This window comes from Carassius gibelio, chromosome B22, assembly GCF_023724105.1.
Source record: "Carassius gibelio isolate Cgi1373 ecotype wild population from Czech Republic chromosome B22, carGib1.2-hapl.c, whole genome shotgun sequence".
Classification (NCBI taxonomy): Eukaryota; Metazoa; Chordata; class Actinopteri; order Cypriniformes; family Cyprinidae; genus Carassius; species Carassius gibelio.
Window position 1 is genome coordinate 40,001,385 of NC_068417.1, and position 23,089 is coordinate 40,024,473.

The 23,089-nt window shown below is 35.7% G+C and overlaps 2 non-coding genes and 2 pseudogenes across 2 annotated transcripts; all 4 read left to right on the forward strand.

The window, feature by feature from the left end:
* Window positions 1-607: 607 nt before the first annotated feature.
* Window positions 608-726, forward strand: LOC128000299 (5S ribosomal RNA). The gene has a single exon (XR_008173086.1). It is a non-coding gene; the product is annotated as a 5S ribosomal RNA (ribosomal RNA).
* A 6,487-nt stretch (window positions 727-7,213) lies between these two features.
* Window positions 7,214-7,332, forward strand: LOC128006885 (uncharacterized; annotated as a pseudogene).
* Window positions 7,333-21,006: 13,674 nt separating this feature from the next.
* Window positions 21,007-21,125, forward strand: LOC128008731 (5S ribosomal RNA). Its single transcript, XR_008180460.1, has one exon. It is a non-coding gene; the product is annotated as a 5S ribosomal RNA (ribosomal RNA).
* A 793-nt stretch (window positions 21,126-21,918) lies between these two features.
* On the forward strand, window positions 21,919-22,036 carry LOC128006658 (uncharacterized; annotated as a pseudogene).
* The last annotated feature ends 1,053 nt before the right edge of the window (window positions 22,037-23,089 follow it).

Sequence of the window (23,089 nt, forward strand, 5' to 3'; positions counted from 1 at the left end):
TGAATATTAGCAGGTTCGGGCATGGTTTACTTCATGGATGGGAGACTGCCTGGGAATACCAGGTGCTTTAATATTTTGGAAAATTTCACGAATTATATAATAATCTTTCATTAAAAACAAAAAAAAAAACAACAAAAAAAAGAGTCAATGCCCGATCTCTGAATCTTAGCAGGTTTAGGTCTGGTTAGTACTTGGATTGGAGAACGCCTGGTAGTACCAGGTGCTGTAAGCTTTTTGGACATTTTTCACTTAGTATATAATAATTTTGCCAAATAATAGAGTCAATGCCCGATCTCTGAATATTAGCAGGTTTGGGCCTGGTTAGTACATGGATGGGAGACTGCCTGGGAATACCAGGCGCTTTAATCTTTTGGAAAATTTCACGAATTATATAATAATTTTCCATAAAAAAAACAAAAAAAAAACCCGAAAGAGTCAATGCCCGATCTCTGAATCTTAGCAGGTTTAGGTCTGGTTAGTACTTTGATGAGAGACTGCCTAGGAATACCAGGTGCTTTAAGATTTTGGGTTTTCTTTCCTACTTATATAATGTACTGGCGATTAGATTGGCTGCTCTTTAAATAGCCCTCTCTTTGCAGCAGTCTTCGCTTACGGCAATACCAACCTGGCTATGCCCGATCTCATCTGATCTCGGAAGCTAAGCAGGTTTGGGCCTGGTTAGTACTTGGATGGGAGACCGCCTGGGAATACCAGGTGCTGAAAGCTTTTTGGACATTTTTCACTTAGTATATAATAATTTTGCCAAAAAATAGAGTCAGTGCCCGATCTCTGAATCTTAGCAGGTTTAGGTCTGGTTTGTACATGGGTGGGAGACTGCCTGGGAATACCGAAAATTTCTCGAATTATATAATAATCTTTCATTAAAAAAAAAAGAGTCAATGCCCGATCTCTGAATCTTAGCAGGTTTAGGTCTGGTTAGTACTTGGATGGGAGACCGCCTGGGAATACCAGGTGCTGTAAGCTTTTTGGACATTTTTCACTTAGTATATAATAATTTTGCCAAAAAATAGAGTCAATGCCCGATCTCTGAATATTAGCAGGTTTGGGCCTGGTTAGTACATGGATGGGAGACTGCCTGGGAATACCAGGTGCTTTAATCTTTTGGAAAATTTCACGAATTATATAATAATCTTTCATTAAAAAAAAAGAGTCAATGCCCGATCTCTGAATATTAGCAGGTTTGGGCCTGGTTAGTACTTGGATGGGAGACCGCCTGGGAATACCAGGTGCTGTAAGCTTTTTGGACATTTTTCACTTAGTATATAATAATTTTGCCAAAAAATAGAGTCAATGCCCGATCTCTGAATCTTAGCAGGTTTAGGTCTGGTTAGTACTTTGATGAGAGACTGCCTAGGAATACCAGGTGCTTTAAGCTTTTGGGTTTTCTTTCCTACTTATATAATGTACTGGCGATTAGATTGGCTGCTCTTTAAATAGCCCTCTCTTTGCAGCAGTCTTCGCTTACGGCCATACCAACCAGAGGGCGCTAGAGAGCTACAGGAAGTGTCGGCTGCAGTTGGGAGAGGAAGGCTCTCCTCCATTTTGATTTTTCTGTTAGTGTTTGTTTTGTGAGTTGTTTTTGGACTTTTAGTTTATTTTTTGTGTGGTTTTTCAGTTTTAAACCACCTAACAGCAGCATCTTGCTGGCTGGAGGGTGGTTAATTGTTTTTTTTTGGTGTTTTTGTACAATGGATGGATTATTGGCAAACAACACTGGCCTGGCTGGAGAGAGACGCATGGCAAACGACACTGGACTGGCTGGAGAGAGACGCATGGCAAACGACACTGGACTGGCTGGAGAGAGACGCATGGCAAACGACACTGGACTGGCTGGAGAGAGACGCATGGCAAACAACACTGGACTGGCTGGAGAGAGACGCATGGCAAACGACACTGGACTGGCTGGAGAGAGACGCATGGCAACTTGTGATAAGCTGACTGAGGGATTGCTAATAAATGGAGTGAGCTGTGAGAAAAAAACTTCAAAACAGAGATTATGTTGTCTCTTTCATGCATCTGCCCGTCTACCTTGCTGATGAAGAGATTTTAAATAAACTGGAGGTTTGGGGGGTTTCCCCAATTTCAAAAATAAAGCGGCGTGTTTATCCGGGCACCAGCATTGAGGATGGGACAAGATATGTAAAGGCGCGGTTTCCGAAGGAGGTGGCCTCCCTCCCTTACAGCACAAAAATAGAGATGGCAGAGGGTCCACAATATTTTCGGGTGATGCACAGCCATCAGGTGAAGACTTGTCGGCTGTGCATGAGCCCAGACCATGTGGTGAAGGACTGCCCGGAGTTCAAATGCCATAAATGCGAGGAGAGAGGCCACTTCGCAAGAAATTGCAACGCTGTGATGTGCCGGATTGCAATTTGGTTTTAAATAAGTGTGAGTGTTGGATGCAGGGTGAGGAGGAGGAGCAGCAGGTGGGCGGGCAGGTGCATGAAAGAGACAACGAGCAGCGAGACGATGGAGAAAGAGTTCGAGGTGAAGGCCTGGAATTAATTAAGGATATGGAACAACAGAAAGAGTGTAACGAACCCATCATACAAACACAACAGGAGGGGGGAATTTGGACACAGATGGATTTGACTGACAGCTTGAAAAATGCTTTGGATACTATGGAACTGGATGATGAAAGGAATAAAGTATTAAATGTTGCACAACAGGAGGGAATTTTATGTACACCGATGGATGTGACGGACAGTGTGCAAAAGGAGATGGACGCAGTAGAAATTAATGATGCTACAAAAGAGTGTGAACAAGGACAAGAAAATGAGGAAACGCAGGGAAAATCATCAAAAAGAAGAAGATCTGTGAAGGTAATACCCAATTTAGATACTGCAAGAAAAAGAGTGCTTAAAGAAGATGGTTTTGAATGTACAAATAAGTATGAGTTGCTAAAGGGTTTGGAGGAGATGGACTGAGTTTATGGGTTTTATGCATGTTTTTATATGTTTTATGCTGTTAAGAATAGTGACTTTTAATGCTAGAGGGCTGTCAGACATGGGAAAATTTGAAAAAGTGAAAGAAATGTGTAAAGGAGAAGATATGATTTTATTACAAGAAACTAACTGGAGGGAAGAGTACAATGGTGTTGGGAGGCTGGGAAGAGGAGTTGCAGTTTTAATAAAAGAAAACAGTGGTGTATCCTGTAAAACAATATATAATGACATGGATGGGAAATGTATGGCGGTTGAAATGGAGTATGAGGAGAAAAAAAGTTATTGTAGTTAATATTCATGCACCAACAGTAGAGAATGAAAAAAAGGAATATTTTAATATATTAAGAGAATTTTTAAAGAAACATAAAGAAGTTATTATGATGGGTGATTTTAATACTGTTTTCAGTAAATTAGAAATGGGAGAGGGAATGGTTTTTAAAAATGATAAAGGAAGAAAAGAACTGAAATTATTAATGGAAGAAAATAATATAATTGATGTATGGAGAGAAAGAAACGAAAAAAAGAAAGAATATTCAAGGAGGCAATTAGTGGGTAATTTTATGTGTAAGACAAGGATTTATTTTATTTTATGTACAAGGAACATTGAAGGATTTATCGGTAATATCAAATATGAAGAATCAAGCTTAAGTGACCATAAACCAATTTTTATGCAAGTAGACTGGAGTTCAGTGAAAAAAGGGCCGGGGGTATGGGTTTTAAATGCAGAGGTTTTGAAGAATGAGGACTATGTGTTAAGTATTAAAGAAATTATTGAAAAAGAAAAGGAGAATGGAATGTACAGAATGTAAGATAAAAGGATATGGTGGGAAAATGTTAAATATTTAGTTAAAAAATTCACAATAAAGTACAGTAAATTAATACAGAGAAGTAAGAGGAAGAAGGAGAGAGAAATAAGAGAAAAATTGGAAAAGGAATTAAATGAGAATGGGAAAGATATACAAAAAATAAAAGAATTGGAGGGAATATTGAAAGACATGGAAGAGAAAAAATATGAAGGTGCAAGACTAAGAAGTAAAGCTAAATATACTGTGGAGGGTGAAAAATGTACAAAAAAAAATTTTGATTTAGAAAAAATAAGAGGGAAGGCTGGAATGATTAAAGAAATAAGAGGGAAAAATGGTGTAGTGGTGGAAACTAATGAGGAAATATTAGAAGAAATAAAAGCTTACTATGAGAACCTGTTTAGTACTGAGGGGGTGGGCGAAGAAGAAAAACTGGAGTTACTGAATCAAATAAAAACAACAGTAGGAGAAGTAGACAAAAAAGAGTGTGATGAAGAGATAAGAGAAGAAGAGATTAAAAGAGCAATAAGTGAATTAAACAAAAATAAAAGTCCAGGTGTAGATGGTTTGGGGAGTGAATTTTATATAGTTTTTTTAATAGATATATATATATATATATATATATATATATATATATATATATATATATATATATATATATATATATATATATATATATATTTATATATTTATATATATATATATATATATATATATAGATATAGATTTTTTAACTAGCATTTTAAAAGAAGTATATGTAGAGGTGTTTAAGAAAGGAGAATTAAATCAAAGAATGGGAATGGGTTTAATGAAATTGATATACAAGAGAAAAGGAGAGAAGACAGATTTAAAGAACTATAGACCGATTACAATGCTGAATACTGATTTAAAGATTTTATCTAAAATTTTAGCCAACAGATTGAAAGAAGTCATGCCGAGTATAATTAAAACTAACCAAGTGTACGGAGTGAAAGGGAGAGACTTAGCAGATAAAACTATTAGTATAAAAGATATGATAAGGTACATACATGAAAGCAATAAAAATGGGTTTATTATCAGTTTAGATTTCGAGAAAGCTTTTGACAGGGTGGAGCATGGTTTTTTATTTGATGTTTTACAAAGTTTTGGTTTTGGAGAGAATTTTATGAAATGGATTAGGATTTTATACAAAGGCACAATAACAAAAATTAAATGTAATGGCTTTTTAACACAGTGTTTTAAAATTACTAGATCGATAAGACAAGGATGTCCGTTGTCAGCTCTTTTATATTCTTTAGTTGCAGAACCTTTGGGATTGGCTGTAAAACATGGAGAGGGGATAAAAGGCATAGGCATCGATGGAGGGGAAAGTAAAATTTTTCAGTACGCGGATGACAAAACATTATTGTTAAAAGATCTGAAGAGTGTGAAAAATGCAATTCAAATTGTACAAAAGTATTGTAGGGGATCAGGAGCTAAAGTAAATGAGGACAAAAGCTTTAGGAGGGATTGAAAGAAGATTGAATTTTTGGAGAATGAGAACATTAACTTTGAAAGGGAAGGTTTTAGTTCTTAATGTTTTAATGGTTTCAAAATTGTGGTATATTTTATATGTGTCATCTATGCCGTTGTGGGTAGAAAAGAGCCTGAAAAAATGTTTTTTAGATTTTTTATGGGAAGGGAAGCCACCAAGAATAGCACAGAACACCTTAATAGTAGCAGTGAAGAAGGGAGGACTGGGGTTAATGGATGTGGAACAAAGAAAGAACAGCTTGAGAGTGAAAATAATAAAAAAGTACTTGGATGAAGAAAACGAAGTGGCATAGAAGAGAACAATGGGGCATTTTTTAAGTAAGTGTAGTAATTTTAATTTGGGGGACAACATTTTATGGATGAAAGTTAAAAAATGGATGACGGAGGGGCTGCCAGATTTTTATAAAGAACTGATGGGGGCATGGGGCAAATTTTTTACGAATGTGCATTTTAAGCCACAAGGCAGAGAGAACATTTTAAATCAGCCTTTATTCTTAAACAACGGCATTTTAAGTCAAGGGAAGGAGGTTTTTTTTAAGAAGTGGTGGGATGTGGGAATCACGAAAGTCAGAGATGTTTTATATGAATTCAAAGAGGGGTTTTTACCAGTGCAATACATTGTGGATGTGATGGAGGAGGCAAAGGAGGATTATAGCAGACGAGAGATAACAAACAAGTATGACGTAATTAAGAATGCAATACCTCAAGAGTGGATAAAATGAATTGACAACATGGAAGAAGAGAAACCTGGGAAAGATGTGTATGTGAGGCTAGGGGAAAAACTGTGTGCTTTTAATGAATGTACTGTGAAAATGTTTTATTGTGTTTTTAGAGATACTGTTTTTAAGAAACCTGTTGTAAATGAGTACTGGATACGGATGTTCAATGATGTAAAAGAAGAGAATATATGGTCGAACATGAATGGTAAAATTTTACAGACAAAACTGCAGAATATGGAGTATTTTATCAGGAACAAAGCAGTGTTCAAAGATGTGATTTTAAACAAAATTGGGATGGAGGAAAGTGCCACATGTAAAGTATGCCAAGATGCAGATGAAGGGTTCTTACACTTGTTTTTATATTGTGATCAGCTGAAAGTTTTTAATGAGAGATGTAAAAACATGATTTTAATTTTGAGAGGAGTTGAAATTGGGAAATTTGAGTGGGAAAAGGTGTTCATGTTGGGAATTAATGAAAATTGTAAAAACAAGAAGATCATTAATTTACTTGTGATGTTGATGAAAAGTGCGGTATGGGAAAGAAGAGTAGTGGTGAAAAAGGAAAATGTTTTAATTGATGTGTGGGAAATGTTTAGGAGAAAAGTTGAGAAATATGTTGAATGTCTGTTTTATTACTTTAAGTTGGAGGGAACAATGAATCTTTTTAATTATGTTTTTACTCAGGAGGTCTTAAAGGTTTTAAATGACCTGGGGATGGAATTGTCATTTTTAAAAGATTAAACAATGTAATGAGTGTTTTTTAAGTTATTATTTGTAAGATGTCTGACAGCCCAAAATCTTAGGAGTGTCTATGTTAAAGAAAGCATATTATGTATCTTTGTATGTTAATAATTGATATGTATGTTTGAATTGAATAAAAAAAAAAAAAAAAAAGGCTATGCCCGATTTCGTCTGATCTCGGAAGCTAAGCAGGTTTGGCCTCGTTAGTACTTGGATGGGAGACCGCCTGGGAATACCAGGTGCTGTAAGCTTTTTGGACATTTTTCACTTAGTATATAATAATTTTGCCAAAAAATAGAGTCAATGCCCGATCTCTGAATCTTAGCAGGTTTAGGTCTGGTTAGTACTTTGATGAGAGACTGCCTAGGAATACCAGGTGCTTTAAGCTTTTGTGTTTTCTTTCCTACTTATATAATGTACTGGCGATTAGATTGGCTGCTCTTTAAATAGCCCTCTCTTTGCAGCAGTCTTCGCTTACTGCAATACCAACCTGGCTATGCCCGATCTCGTCTGATCTCGGAAGCTAAGCAGGTTTGGGCCTGGTTAGTACATGGGTGGGAGACTGCCTGGGAATACCAGGTGCTTTAATCTTTTGGAAAATTTCACGAATTATATAAAAATCTTTCATTAAAAAAAAAAAAAAAAAAGAGTCAATGCCCGATCTCTGAATCTTAGCAGGTTTAGGTCTGGTTAGTACTTTGATGAGAGACTGCCTAGGAATACCAGGTGCTTTAAGCTTTTGGGTTTTCTTTCCTACTTATATTATGTACTGGCGATTAGATTGGCTGGTCTTTAAATAGCCCTCTCGTTGCAGCAGTCTTCGCTTACGGCCATACCAACCTGGGGGCGATAGATTGCTCACAGGAAGTGACTTGGCAGTAGAGGGTGAGGAAGGCTCACCTAAGCTTGTTTGTATTTAATCTTTTTTGTGTTTGTTTTAGGAGTTTTTGTTCTGTTTTGTTTTTTTATTTTTTGTTTAAGTTTATCCTCCCAACAGCGTATGCTGTTTGGGGGGAAAGTAAGTCTAGTAGTTTGTTTATGTTAAAAATGGATGGATCTTTGGTGACGGACAAAGCAATGGAAGGAGGGACACAAAGGCAAAAAGAACCTGGACTGGAAAATCAATGACGAGAAGGAAACGGAATGGATAAAGATGAAAGAAGAGGTGCTGCAAAAAGAGTTTATATGAAGGAAGCAACAGTGATTGTGGAATTATTGCATGTGCAGGAGGCGAAGGCAGAAGACATTATTAAAGCGATCGCAGGGAGAATCAGTGTGGCAAAAATTCTGGCTGTGAGACCAAGGCTATCAAAAGAATATGAAATTACCTTAGAGAATGAGGAGGATGCAGATGAATTAACCAATGGACTGACGGTTAAGGGAATAAACTGTGAGGTGAAAAGGCTGCAAAACAGGGACTATGTTGTCTCATTCATGCACCTGCCTGCCTATGTGAATGATGAGGACATCCTAAAGAAACTAGAGGGATGGGGGGTAACCCCAGTCTCTAACATCAGGAGGAGGACATACCCAGGCACCAGCATCGAAGATGGGACGAGGTATATTAAAGTGCGGTTCCCCAAAGAGGTGGCTTCCCTGCCCTACAGCACCAAGATGGAGACAGCAGAAGGTCCACAGTTTTTTCGGGTGGTGCACAGTAACCAGGTGAAGACCTGTAGACTGTGCATGAGCCCAGAGCCACATGGTAAAGGACTGCCCAGAATTTACTTGTTACAAGTGCCTGGAAAGGGGCCACTTCGCAAGAGACTGCAGAGCGGTGAGTTGCCCGGACTGCAGGAGAGTTTTGAATAAGTGTGAGTGCTGGATGGAAAACAACCAAAATCAAGAGGAGCAGGAGGGAAAGCAGATGTATGAGAAAGATGAAGGCAAGGAGATGGAGGAAGAGGAGGAAGGAACGCAGGACGGTGGGAATAAAGAGAACAGTAATGGACAAGGAGAGGACGACAACGAACAAAGGATGCAGACTCAAATGGAAGGAGGAAAATTGGCACCAGTGCAAAAACCTGAAAGGGTACTGGATAGTGCATTGGACAAAATGGAAAAAAACTATCAAGAAGACAAAGAGAGTGAGGAAAGTAATGAGGATGTAGACACTGAAGTAAAAGGCCTCAAAAGAAGAAGATTGCCCAAGGTAAGACCGAACCTTGATAAGGCTAGAAAAAAGTGACACAAGAGAACCCTCTAGTAAATGTAAATAGATATGAAGTGTTGAAAGTCTCTGAGAGCGCGGACTGAGAAAATGGGTTTTATGCATGTTTTATTGTATTTTATGGTTTTAAGTGTTGTTGTTTTTAATGCTAGGGGACTGTTGAATGAAATGAAATTTGAAAAACTAAAAGAACTGTGTAAAAATGAGGATATTATTTTATTGCAAGAAACAAACTGGAGAAGGGATGTAATGGATGTTTTTAAGAAGAGATGGGATGGAGAAATCTTTTTTAATAATGGAGAAGGACAAATGGGAAGAGGGTTAGCTATATTAATAAGAACAAACAAGGAAATAGAAGGGGAACTTATCTATGATGATAAAAAAGGGAAATGTATAGGGGTAAAAATTAAATATGGAAATGAAGAATTTAATTTAATCAACCTACATGCGCCAAATGAATAAAAAGAAAAGACTATGTTTTTTTTACTGTTTTAAGAGACTTGATAGAAGGATGGGGAAAAATAATAATGGCGGGTGATTTTAATACGGTTTTTAGTAAGAGAGATATGGCTGACGGAATGGTTTTTAAGTCAGATACAGGGAGAAAAGAATTAAGAGGTTTGATGGAGGGAAAATATGATAGATGTATGGAGAGAGAGGCATGAAAAGAAAAGAGATTTTTCTAGAAAACAGCTAGTCGGTAATTTTTTATGTCAAACAAGAATAGATCACTTTTTATGTACAAGAAACCTAACCTATTTTATAGAGGATATAACTTATAAGGAAACTTCTTTGAGTGATCATAAAATGGTTTTAATGGCAATGAATTTTAAAGATGAAATTAAGGGACCTGGAGTTTGGATTTTAAACACAGAACTTTTAAAAAACAAAAGTTACAAACAAGGGATTGAAAATATAATAGAAGAAGAAAAAGAAAATGGAATGTATTGGGAAGACAAGAGATTGTGGTGGGAGAATGTAAAATATGAAATAAAAAAATATCCAATTAAGTATAGCAGGTTGATCCAGAAAGTGAAAAGGGCTAAAGAAAAAGAGAGAAGAGATAATTTAAAGGAAGAATTAAATAAGGAGGAGGTAAATGTGCAAAATGTTATAGTAATGGAGGAGGAATTGAATAAATTTGAGGAAAGTAAATGTAATGGAGCAATGTTAAGAAGTAGAGCAAAATATACAGTAGAAGGAGAAAAATGCACCAGGTTCTTCTTTAACCTAGAAAGGGGGAAAGCAAAATCGGAAATGATAAAAGAATTGAAAAATAAATATGGTGAGGTAATTAAGGAAACAAAAGGAATTCTGGAAGTAGTAAGAAGCTATTATGAATAATTATTTAAAACTAAAGATACAGATGGAAAAATGAGAAATGTATTATTACAACAAATAACAAAAAGAGTGGAGGTGGCAGACAAAATGGAATGCGATAGAGAAATAAAGCTAGATGAAATAACACAAGCAATAAATAATTGGAAAAACAAGAAAAGCCCTGGTATAGATGGGATAGGTAATGAGTTTTATAAAGTTTTTAAGGATAAAATAAGTTTGATTCTACAAGAAGTATATGAGGAGGTTTTTAAAAAAGAGGCTTTCAATCAAAAAATGAGTATGGGTTTGATGAAAATAATATATAAAAGAAAGGTTGATAAGAAGCTTTTAAAGAATTTTAGACCAATAACCATGTTAAATACTGACTTGAAGATTTTAGCAAAGGTTTTAGCGAACAGATTAAAAAATGTTTTACAGAGTATAATAGAGACAAATCAGGCAAATGGAGTAATTGGAAGAGACATAGCTGATATAACAAACAGTATAAGAGATGGGATAAGTTATGTCAGTGGAGAAGGCAAAAATGGTTATTTTATTAGTTTAGACTTTGAAAAAGCTTTCGATAGAGTAGAGCATGGATTTTTATTTTCGATTTTAGAGCAGTTTGGTTTTGGGGTGAATTTTATAAAGTGGTTAAAAATTTTATACAAAGATGCATTAACAAAAGTAAAGTGTAATGGTTTTTTAACAAAGCCTTTTATTTTAACTAGATCTATAAGACAAGGATGCCCATTATCAGCACAATTATATTCTTTAGTGGCAGAGCCTTTAGGACTGATAGTTAAAAACTGTAAAGAAATAAAAGGGATTGAAATAAATAGAGGAAAGGAGCTAAATAAGATCTACCAGTATGCTGATGACACTACAATAATAGTGGAAAATTTGCAGAGTGTTAAAAATGTAATGGATAAAATCAATTTGTATTGTCAAGGGTCAGGAGCAAAGATAAATGAAGAGAAAACTGAATACATGAGATTTGGGAGGGTACCGGTTGTAACGGGGTGTTGGAGTTTCACAGAAGTGCAGGAATTTAAGATTTTAGGTGTGCAAAGAATGTACAGGATAATATGTGGGGGGAAATAGTGGATGGGATGGAAAGAAGGTTGGTCTTTTGGAGAAACAGGTTTTTAAATTTAAAAGAAAAGATTTTAATAGTAAATGTTTTAATGTTCTCAAAAATGTGGTACGTTTTACATGTAGCATCAATCCCGCTGTGGGTGAGACAAAGAATAAAAAAATCAATTTTAGAGATTTTATGGGGAAAAAAAACCCCAAGAATTGCTTACAACACTTTGATTGGGCCGGTAGAGGAGGGAGGGATGGGACTAGTAGATCTGGAACAAAAAATGAAGAGTATGAGGGTAAAAGTGGTCAAGAAATATTTAGATGATGAAAATAAAGAAGATTGGAAGGTAACTATGGAGTTTTATTTGAATAGGTGTGGAAATTTACAAATTGGAGACAATATTTTATGGATGAAATTGAAGAACTGGATGATACAAGGAATACCAGAATTTTACAAGGAAGTTTTAAGCGCTTGGGGGTCTTTTTTTAGCAAAGGTGGATTTTAAACCTGTTGGAAGGGGAATCGTTTTAAATCAACCTTTATTTTTAAACAAAAAGATTGGGACACAAGGAAAATAACTTTATTTTAAGAAGTGGGTGGATGTGGGCATTTTAAAAGTAAGGGACATTTTATATGAATTCAAAGAAGGTTTTTTACCCAAACACAACCCATTCTCACTCCAAAGGCGTCAAAAACCGAAGCATGGTCAAGCGCCCCTAGCGTCACTTTTATGACGCCAAATGTGCCTCTTGGCGTCGAATATCGAAGCACTACGACCTTCATTGCTTTCAGTGGGAAACTTTGGCGTCAGAATTCGACACGACGAGGACATGAGATGTTTATCGCTATGAAATCACGTTCAAGAAGTCTCATTCAGCACACATCGCGATACTTGCTATCAGTTCCACAGTTTGGGTGAGTAGTCCTAAATACGCTCTTTTAATGCCTTTTATAAATGTATTCTGTCTTATTTATTAATCAGATTAGTGCCATATGTTTAATCGCTGTATTATATCGGTCATCCGCGGCTGTCTTTGAGTTTCATTGCGTTTAAATAAATGAACACAGCTGCTAATTAGTGTGATTAAACTATATCTGTCACCTGACGTGCCATAGACCTTCGATCCGTTTTATATTATTATTAATTTCAGGATCAATGATGTAAGTTGTATTTGTAGTAAAATCATGGTAATCACGACACTTACAATAGTAATAAATGAAATGTGAAGTTAAAACACAGTAAACGGGACATTAGTAACTGTAACTGTAGTTTTACTATGGTATATTAATAATCAATACAACAATACAATAATCACCAAACCAGCTGTTTGTATCACTGTAATGTTAGTGTTTTTATGTGCTTTTATATGACAGATATCACAGTAATCATATGTTCTGTACCATGCTTTTAATACCTTTTAATGTAAATCCAAAAAAAAAAAAAATCAAATTAAAAATAAATAATAAAACATGCATTTTTCCATTTTGCAGTTCATTCATATCAGTTTATATTTAAATATATATTTATATATATTTATTATATCTAAATATTTTGCTCACAGATCATTATTAACATTCTGTATATAATTCAATTTTATTTTCTCTCCCCTTTTTTTATTTTATTGATATCAGATATTTGCAGCAGTAAGTCTGTGATAGTTTGTCCCTTTTATCAAACATTCCTGCTGTTATAAATTGTACAGCATTTGTTGTTTCTTAAACTGTTGCACTGTCCAAATACCCACACTTGCCATCTTTGCACTTGACCACTTGATTACTTATTTGACGTCTTTCCTGTATTTGGCCTAGTGTTCAAGTGAGCATGATGACCACAAGTGTGTGTCGAACTTTTCATGACCTGATGACTGTGTTTCCCAATCCTGGTCCTGGAGAACCCCAGCACTGCATGGTTTTGGTGTCTCTCTTATCTGACAAACACACTTTTGAGGTCTTGGAGTCTTCGCTGATGAGCTGATGAGTTGAATCAGGTGTGTTTGATCAGGGAGACATCTCAAATGTGCAGTGTTGGGCTTCTCCAGGACCAGGAATGGGAGCCACTGCCTTATGGGACACTTATGTGTTTACAGAGATTTTTAATATCTAATTATCAATATTTCACATACTGTACATTGGACAGCTTTCCGTGACCTCTTGTGAGATCTCAGCAAAAAGTCTGACGATTTATTCCAAAACATGATGCATGATGGGATACACTAAGCTTTGTAAAGCGCTCCGGAGCAGTATTGGAGAGGTTTAGTGTGTGTTAAGGACGCTGTGCTTTGGCATTATTAAGACCGGGCAAAGTCTCGTTCACACACTGTCACGTACACACACTCTCAAGTGGCCAAGACTGCAAGTGTGGGTATCTGGACGGGGTCAAAGTCTTAAAAATGATCCCTAAACACAGTCGCACATCACAGTCTTAATAATCCAGTTTAACACTTGTATGATATTGTACAAGCCCCAGGACGGTCTCATCTGACACTATCAAAAGAATTCATATGACTATAGCTTGCTATTAATTACTTGCTTTCAATAATGGATGCATTTAACATTTAATTATACCGCATCTTTACAGAGGTGTAATGTACAAGTTGCACGTAATTAATAATATTTCCTTCCTTCTGTCTTACAGGATTTTTTGCAGATAATGCTAGTTCTCCATCATGCACAAGGACTCACCTCGTTAACTCTTTTTCCCCCGCACACACAGAAATGGTCCCTGGATCAGTGATTAGACTTTGCAGTGGTTTGATTTTTGCAGAAGATGTAACTTTGTTTTAATTATAAGCTCATAATGAATACATTACAGAACCAGTGATGAAAACAATAGTTAAACATAGTATTTTTCGTATTGATAAAGCATTTTGTTCTCTTTTTCAAGCTTCATACAGTAAACTTTTTAGACTTTAAGAGTTTTAGTAAAGGAGATATTCATACTCAGTCATCCCCTAGCTCCAGTCATGAAGTGAAATCATGATGTTATGTCAAAGCTAGCAGGTGTTTGTTTTCCTGAACACTTTCTCTGTCTTTCATTGTTCAGACAATCAGTGTTTATTTGATGCTGTGCTGATAGAGTTTTATAGATGATATTGCACACTTGACATTTATGTCTTCATGGTGTTTTTTGTGAGTTTGAAACATTTACATTGTGTTGTATAACATTTTGGTCAATTTAATTTTTAAAATAATTTATCTTTTTCCAGTGTTCTCTGAAAGACATACTGTATTTACTGTTTTGTATTTTAATAAAAGCATTTTCATTTGCATACTGAAAATAGTTAATGTTTACAACATAACTGCCTTTTTATTCTTTATGGTGGCAAAAACGAGCTTGGTGACAGAGGATGCAGTGTAGTAATTTGGGCATGTTGTCTTTAAATGAGTTTGACATATCAATAAATAATGGAAGATCCTTACAAAAATATGCATGTTCATTATGCTTCATGTATTTATTTGTTCATTCATTCATTCATTCATTTATAATTTCTGTTTTTATTCCTAGAGTTCAAATGGTAGAGAATGGTAAATCACAGAAACACAAATGTGAACAATTTTAACTTTAAAACACAATGTAATATACAATGTAAATTTTAGAAGCACATCATTTGATTAGTAAATATATTTGTCTTTGGTCAAAAAATAAATAAAAATCTTAAAAATGTGTCTTATATTTAAGACATATTGGGCATGTGCACATCAATATTGCCCAATTTTTTTCAAGTTGAACAACGGAGGAAGGTGAAGACGTTAATAAAACATAATCTAATAAGTAGCAAGCTTAATCTATTGTTAACCGAATCTATCCCTTCAGCCGAAAAACGAAAGACATCGGTCATAAATGGATGAGGAAGTGTGACACCGCTGCTCAGCTTTGATGTCATTGGCTATGAATTTTCAGGACAGTCTGTGGTTGGACTATCTTTTAACCCATATTAAACAGCGCATCATGTTGAAAAGTATGCTTTGCTGCTACCATCACATTAGTAATATATTAAGTCAACAATGAAGTGTTGCTGTCTTGAGAAAAATGACATCTTTACCGAGATCCTATTCCTAACCCTAAGCATAACTTCAATGAACTACAAAAAACAGCCCCCTAGTGTTGCCTTTCCATAGGTAGAACGACGGAGGCTTGTGGGTAATGAAGTTTAAAACTTTTTATTAACGAAACGAAATAAATTATTTATTTTAAGGAAAACTGGACATCTAAATATGTTCATTGTGCAAACCTCCATGATATATTTGAGAGGCAGGCTGAAATGTGGTATTTTACAGTGAGCAATATTTAAAATGCCTTTATGCCAGCTTTCCATTTATTTCTGAAAACTGAGCTCAACATTATTTTATCAGCATAGCATAAGTAATAATCCTGCCCATGTCCTCTTTGATATGTTAATTGGACTCTGATTTACAGCCATTTGAAATGTACAGTTTTGGGCTCTTCCGGGGGGTGCTACTGGGCCCCTGGGGGTAGAAGGGCAGTAAAACCTACATATATGTATTCTCCTCATCATGGACAACAAACTGAGCTGAGTCACATTTATATCTGACAGTTTTCACAGTCCTCTGTTTTCTAATTCTTACATCATTGCTATTATACCTTTTGACAGGACATTGTGAGGCCATCTGATGAAACATGGAAAAATTAGAAAGAAATGATTTAATAATGAAAATAATAGATTATTTCTTAGATTTTTTAAGTAAATGGCAAGAAATATGATGGATGAACCTGCAACAACTTGCCTTTATCTATTCCCCACTGTAAAGCAGTAATCAAGGACAGTGTATACACATTGTGATACTTCACTATTACACAAGGACAAATTCATGCAGTGCTAAGAATATTAATTTATATATATATATATATATATATATATATATATATATATATATATATATATATATATATATATAACTAATTAGCAAAAATCAGTGTAAAAATGTCCTCCTCACCCTCACTGTATCTTGCTCCTCAGGTACTGGACATCAGTAATGTGTGTGCTCTTGGTTTTAATGCATTACTAGATCCACGTTGATCATTCCTGCTACATTCTCAGTTATCCCTCAAGTGTTTGTTACAATAAAGCCCATGGCACCATCTTGTAATGCAGAATAATTAATCTCGTAACTCCCTTTATTTCACAAAAAAATTGCATATTTGTTACTAAAATATAAAAAAAATTACTTTCTGGTGTACTGATGTCCCAGATGTTATTAATTCGATCAAAAATGTTTGTCTTAAATAAAAAATAATCCCAATAATTAATATGTCATTTTTCCAAGTCTAAAATAAACACATATGAGCCTACCTAGTAAAATTATGTATTTACCAAGAATCTTCAGAACACAATATTCAGCATTTTCATTTTATTGAAGCATAGACTATAAAGTTGATAAAGTAGCATCAAGACAAATAAGATTCAATGAAAATAATTATCATCAAAAATACATTAACCTCATATATAAATCAGTTCACACAGATGAGTGATGAAATGTCCTTAAAAGTCACACAGTCCCATCCAGTCAACTGTGATACAGATCATGTGATACATATAAGACATGTGATACGGTTTCAGAAAATAATGATTCCCATCATCACATCTAAACTGGTTTCATCTCCCCATCATGATCTTCTTCTCTCGTGTCTGGAAACAGTTTGTGGTTGATATCCAGCACTGATGTGGTGTAGCTTCTCTCAGCCAGAGGATCTCTCAGTCCTAACATCCCAGACCTGGTCAAAGTGAAACAAGCAATCCAGATGAAGTTGTTTAATGGACAGAGAGTTCAGCTTATGTTCTGTGTGATTTTAGCAGGGTGAGCAACTATGGCCCTTGTAGTACTGTACACTTACCATTCTTCAAGCTGCTTTAAGGCTGACATGACCAGTTCTGTGAGAGATCATCATAAAATGTTGTATAACACAGCATTGCTTCAACACACACATACCAGAGGACTTCTGTTTGTTTGAGCACAAGATGGCCATCTTCATTTCTCATCCTGAGCAAATCATTTCCTTGGTCTTCCTTCTCTTCTGTGAAACAAGATAATCTCTACTTACTCCTTGTGCAATTAACATTGCTCATTAAACATAATTAAGTTAATTTAAAATAAGATTAAGGTCAGAGCATTTGATGAGTAAATGTTGATTAAAAAATATTCTAAACAAATGTACCTGGGAAGAGCTGATCATGGCAAGATTCGCTGAGACTCAGTAATAGCTCTTTTAGTTTTTAGGAAGGTTTGTGAGGGTTGGCTCTTGAGTGAGCTGTTGAGCTTGATATTTCAGACCTGAAAAAGAAGAACAGCATTATCTAAAAAAAATCCTGTAAGACAGAAGGAAGGAAATATTATTAATTACGTGCAACTTGTACATTACACCTCTGTAAAGATGCTGTATAATTAAGCAAGTAAAGCAAGAAAGCAAGTAATTAATAGCAAGCTATAGTCATATGAATTCTTTTGATAGTGTCAGATGAGACCGTCCTGGGGCTTGTACAATATCATACAAGTGTTAAACTGGATTATTAAGACTGCGATGTGCGACTGTGTTTAGGGATCATTTTTAAGACTTTGACCCTGTCCAGATACCCACACTTGCAGTCTTGGCCACTTGAGAGTGTGTGTACGTGAGAGTGTGTGAACGAGACTTTGCCCGGTCTTAATAATGCCAAAGCACAGCGTCCTTAACACACACTAAACCTGTGTCCCATAAGGCAGTGGCTCCCAATCCTGGTCCTGGAGAAGGCCAACACTGCACATTTGAGATGTCTCCCTGATCAAACACACCTGATTCAACTCATCAGCTCATCAGTGAAGACTCCAAGACCTCAAAAGTGTGTTTGTCAGATAAGAGAGACACCAAAACCATGCAGTGCTGGGGTTCTCCAGGACCAGGATTGGGAAACACAGTCATCAGGTCATGAAAAGTTCGACACACACTTGTGGTCATCATGCTCACTTGAACACTAGGCCAAATACAGGAAAGACGTCAAATAAGTAATCAAGTGGTCAAGTGCAAAGATGGCAAGTGTGGGTATTTGGACAGTGCAACAGTTTAAGAAACAACAAATGCTGTACAATCTATAACAGCAGGAATGTTTGATAAAAGGGACAAACTATCACAGACTTACTGCTGCAAAAATCTGCCTCCGCAGCTTTCTGTCTTCTCCATTTCTGAAGGAATAGCTCTCCAGAAACACCACTGGGCTTCCTTTACGTCTTTTCAGCTAAAAATATACAAAAAAATAAAAAAAGGGGAGAGAAAATAAAATTTAATTATATACAGAATGTCAATAATGATCTGTGAGCAAAATATTTAGATATAATAAATATATATAAATATATATTTAAATATAAACTGATATGAATGAACTGCAAAATGGAAAAATGCATGTTTTATTATTTATTTTTAATTTGATTTTTTTTTTTTTTTTTTTTTTGGATTTACATTAAAAGGTATTAAAAGCATGGTACAGAACATATGATTACTGTGATATCTGTCATATAAAAGCACATAAAAACACTAACATTACAGTGATACAAACAGCTGGTTTGGTGATTATTGTATTGTTGTATTGATTATTAATATACCATAGTAAAACTACAGTTACAGTTACTAATGTCCTGTTTACTGTGTTTTAACTTCACATTTCATTTATTACTATTGTAAGAGTCGTGATTACCATGATTTTACTACAAATACAACTTACATCATTGATCCTGAAATTAATAATAATATAAAACGGATTGAAGGTCTATGGCACGTCACGTGGCAGATATAGTTTAATCACACTAATTAGCAGCTGTGTTCATTTATTTAAACGCAATGAAACTCAAAGACAGCCGCGGATGACCGATATGATACAGCCATTAAACATATGGCACTAATCTGATTAATAAATAAGACAGAATACATTTATAAAAGGCATTAAAAGAGCGTATATACGACTACTCACCCAAACTGTGGAACTGATAGCAAGTATCGCGATGTGTGCTGAATGAGACTTCTTGAACGTGATTTCATAGCGATAAACATCTCATGTCCTCGTCGTGTCGAATTCTGACGCCAAAAGTTTCCCACTGAAAGCAATGAAGGTCGTAGTGCTTCGATATTCGACGCCGAGAGGCACATTTGGCATCATAAAAGTGACGCTAGGGGCGCTTGACCATGCTTCGGTTTTTGACGCCTTTGGAGTGAGAATGGGTTGCCATACAAGTAATTACAGATGCAATGGAAGAAGCAAAAGAAGAGTACAATGTGGATATGTTAAGAAAACAATATGAAGAGGTTAAAAGTAAAATTCCAGAGGATTGGTTGGAAATGATTCAAGATGGTGGGAGCAGGGAGAATAAAATGGAAGTGTTTTTAAAATTGAATGATAAAGAGGTGTGTTTGAAATCATATAATGTGAAAATGTTTTATCATTATTTTAATTTGTCTGTTTTTAAAAAGCCAAAAGCCAATGATTTTTGGTTAAGACATTTCGATGGAATTCAAGAGAAGGATGTATGGAAAAATACAAGATGGGCTTTTTTAGATACTGACCTGGAAGTTTTGGACTATTTTATTAGACACAATGTAATTTTTACTGGAAAGAGATTGTGCAAAATACGAATGGAACCAGATGCTGTATGTAAGGTCTGTTTTAAAGAGGATTAGGGGATCTTGCTCCTGTTTCTATATTGTGAAAAACTGAAATAATTTTTTGACAAAACAAAAGAACTAGTGAAAGATTTAAGAGGGAATGAAGATATTTTCAACTGGAATACAATCTTAATGTTTGGTTTGAATGAAAATATTACAAACAAAAAAGTGATTAATCTGTTGATGGTTTTAGTAAAAAATGCAATATGGAAAAGGAGGAACGTGGCAAAAAATAGAAATTATGTAGCAGATGTATGGATGGTGTTTAAAGGACTGTTGGAAAATTATGGGCAAACCTTGTTTACATATTTTGAAATGGAGAAATAACTGGATGCGTTTCATAAGATGTTTCCCACTGATGTGCTGTACACATTTAAAAAATGCCTAAGAAAGAGGACTTTTAACAATTGGTTTTATTTGGAATGTAAATTTCTGTTTTCAGGAGAGGCGTAATATATTATATATTTTTATTTTAAAGAAAATATAATGTTTCAATGTGAAAACTGTAAGGAGAATTTTGTATGATGGAATTGTTTTAATTAAAAAAATAAATAAAAAAAAGCTATGCCCGATCTCGTCTGATCTCGGAAGCTAAGCAGGATCTCTGAATATTAGCAGGTTTGGGCCTGGTTAGTACATGGATGGGAGACTGCCTGGAAATACCAGGTGCTTTAATCTTTTTGGAAAATTGCACGAATTATATAATAATCTTTCATAAAAAAAAAAAAAGAGTCAATGCCCGATCTCTGAATCTTAGCAGGTTTAGGTCTGGTTAGTACTTGGATGGGAGACCGCCTGGGAATACCAGGTGCTGTAAGCTTTTTGGACATTTTTCCCTTAGTATATAATAATTTTGCCAAATAATAGAGTCAATGCCCGATCTCTGAATCTTAGCAGGTTTAGGTCTGGTTAGTACTTTGATGAGAGACTGCCTAGGAATACCAGGTGCTTTAAGCTTTTGGGTTTTCTTTCCTACTTATATAATGTACTGGCGATTAAATTGGCTGGTCTTTAAATAGGCCTCTCTTTGCAGCAGTCTTCGCTTACGGCCATACCAACCTGGCTATGCCCGATCTCGTCTGATCTCGGAAGCTAAGCAGGTTTGGGCCTGGTTAGTACTTGGATGGGAGACCGCCTGGGAATACCAGGTGCTGTAAGCCTTTTGGACATTTTTCATTTAGTATATAATAATTTTGCCCAAAAATAGAGTCAATGCCCGATCTCTTAATATTAGCAGGTTTGGGCCTGGTTAGTACATGGATGGGAGACTGCCTGGGAATACCAGGTGCTTTAATCTTTTGGAAAATTTCACAAATTATATAATAATCTTTCATTTAAAAAAATAAAATAAAAAATAAGAGTCAATGCCCGATCTCTGAATATTAGCAGGTTTGGGCCTGGTTAGTACATGGATGAGAGACTGCCTGGGAATACCAGGTGCTTTAATCTTTTTGGAAAATTTCACAAATTATATAATAATCTTGCATAAAAAAAAAAAGAGTCAATGCCCGATCTCTGAATCTTAGCAGGTTTAGGTCTGGTTAGTACTTGGATGGGAGACCGCCTGGGAATACCAGGTGCTGTAAGCTTTTTGGAAATTTTTCACTTAGTATATAATATTTTTGCCAAATAATAGAGTCAATGCCCGATCTCTGAATATTAGCAGGTTTGGGCCTGGTTAGTACATGGATGGGAGACTGCCTGGGAATACCAGGTGCTTTAATCTTTTGGAAAATTTCACGAATTATATAAAAATCTTTCATTAAAAAAAAAAAAAAGAGTCAATGCCCGATCTCTGAATCTTAGCAGGTTTAGGTCTGGTTAGTACTTTGATGAGAGACTGCCTAGGAATACCAGGTGCTTTAAGCTTTTGGGTTTTCTTTCCTACTTATATAATGTACTGGTGATTAGATTGGCTGGTCTTTAAATAGTCCTCTCTTTGCAGCAGTCTTCGCTTACGGCCATACCAACCTGGCTATGCCCGATTTCGTCTGATCTCAGAAGCTAAGCAGGTTTGGCCTCGTTAGTACTTGGATGGGAGACCGCCTGGGAATACCAGGTGCTGTAAGCTTTTTGGACATTTTTAACTTAGTATATAATAATTTTGCCAAAAAATAGAGTCAATGCCCGATCTCTGAATATTAGCAGGTTTGGGCCTGGTTAGTACTTGGATGGGAGACTGCCTGGGAATACCAGGTGCTTTAATCTTTTTGGAAAATTTCACGAATTATATAATAATCTTTCATTAAAAAAAAAAAAAAAAAAAAAAAAAAAAAGAGTCAATGCCCGATCTCTGAATCTTAGCAGGTTTAGGTCTGGTTAGTACTTTGATGAGAGACTGCCTAGGAATACCAGGTGCTTTAATCTTTTGGGTTTTCTTTCCTACTTATATAATGTACTGGCGATTAGATTGGCTGCTCTTTAAATAGCCCTCTCTTTGCAGCAGTCTTCGCTTACGGCCATACCACCCTGAGCACCTGTGATTGTTGGTACATTCCAGGAAGTAAGAGGTGGCAGTAGGGAGAGAAAGGCTCTCCCATGTGTTTGTTTTTGGTTTGTCTTATATTATATTGTATTTAGTTAAATATTTATTTTTTTCTTGGTTTGTTTTATTATTTTTTAAGGGCCCTGAGCAGAATTTACTGCTTAGAGCCAAAGGAGGTTTAAAGCTCTTAAAGTTTTGATTATGGAGGAACAACATGGCAATGGCAAAGACATGGCTGAGGAAAAAAGCAACAGTAAAGAACTTCAAAAAGATACTGGAGAAAGAATAAAGCAAAGGAAATTGACAGAGACAAGTGAGGTGAGAAGACAAAGGAATGAGATGGAAGATAATGAACAACAAAAGCATTACTCAAAGGAGGCCACAGTAATTGTTAATACTACAGAAGTAAGAGATCGAAGGGTGGAGGATGTGATAAAAGCGGTGATTGAAAAAGTTGGACTGAGTAAAGTGTTAGCGGTAAGACCAAGATTAAATAATGAGTATGAGGTAACCGTAACGGATGAAGAAGCATGTGAAGTTTTAAAGGAAGGACTAACAGAAATGGAAAAAGAGCAAGAGGAAGAAGGACATGGAATACAAACGGAAATCTTGAAACAAACAAGAGAGGAGGAAAAGGAA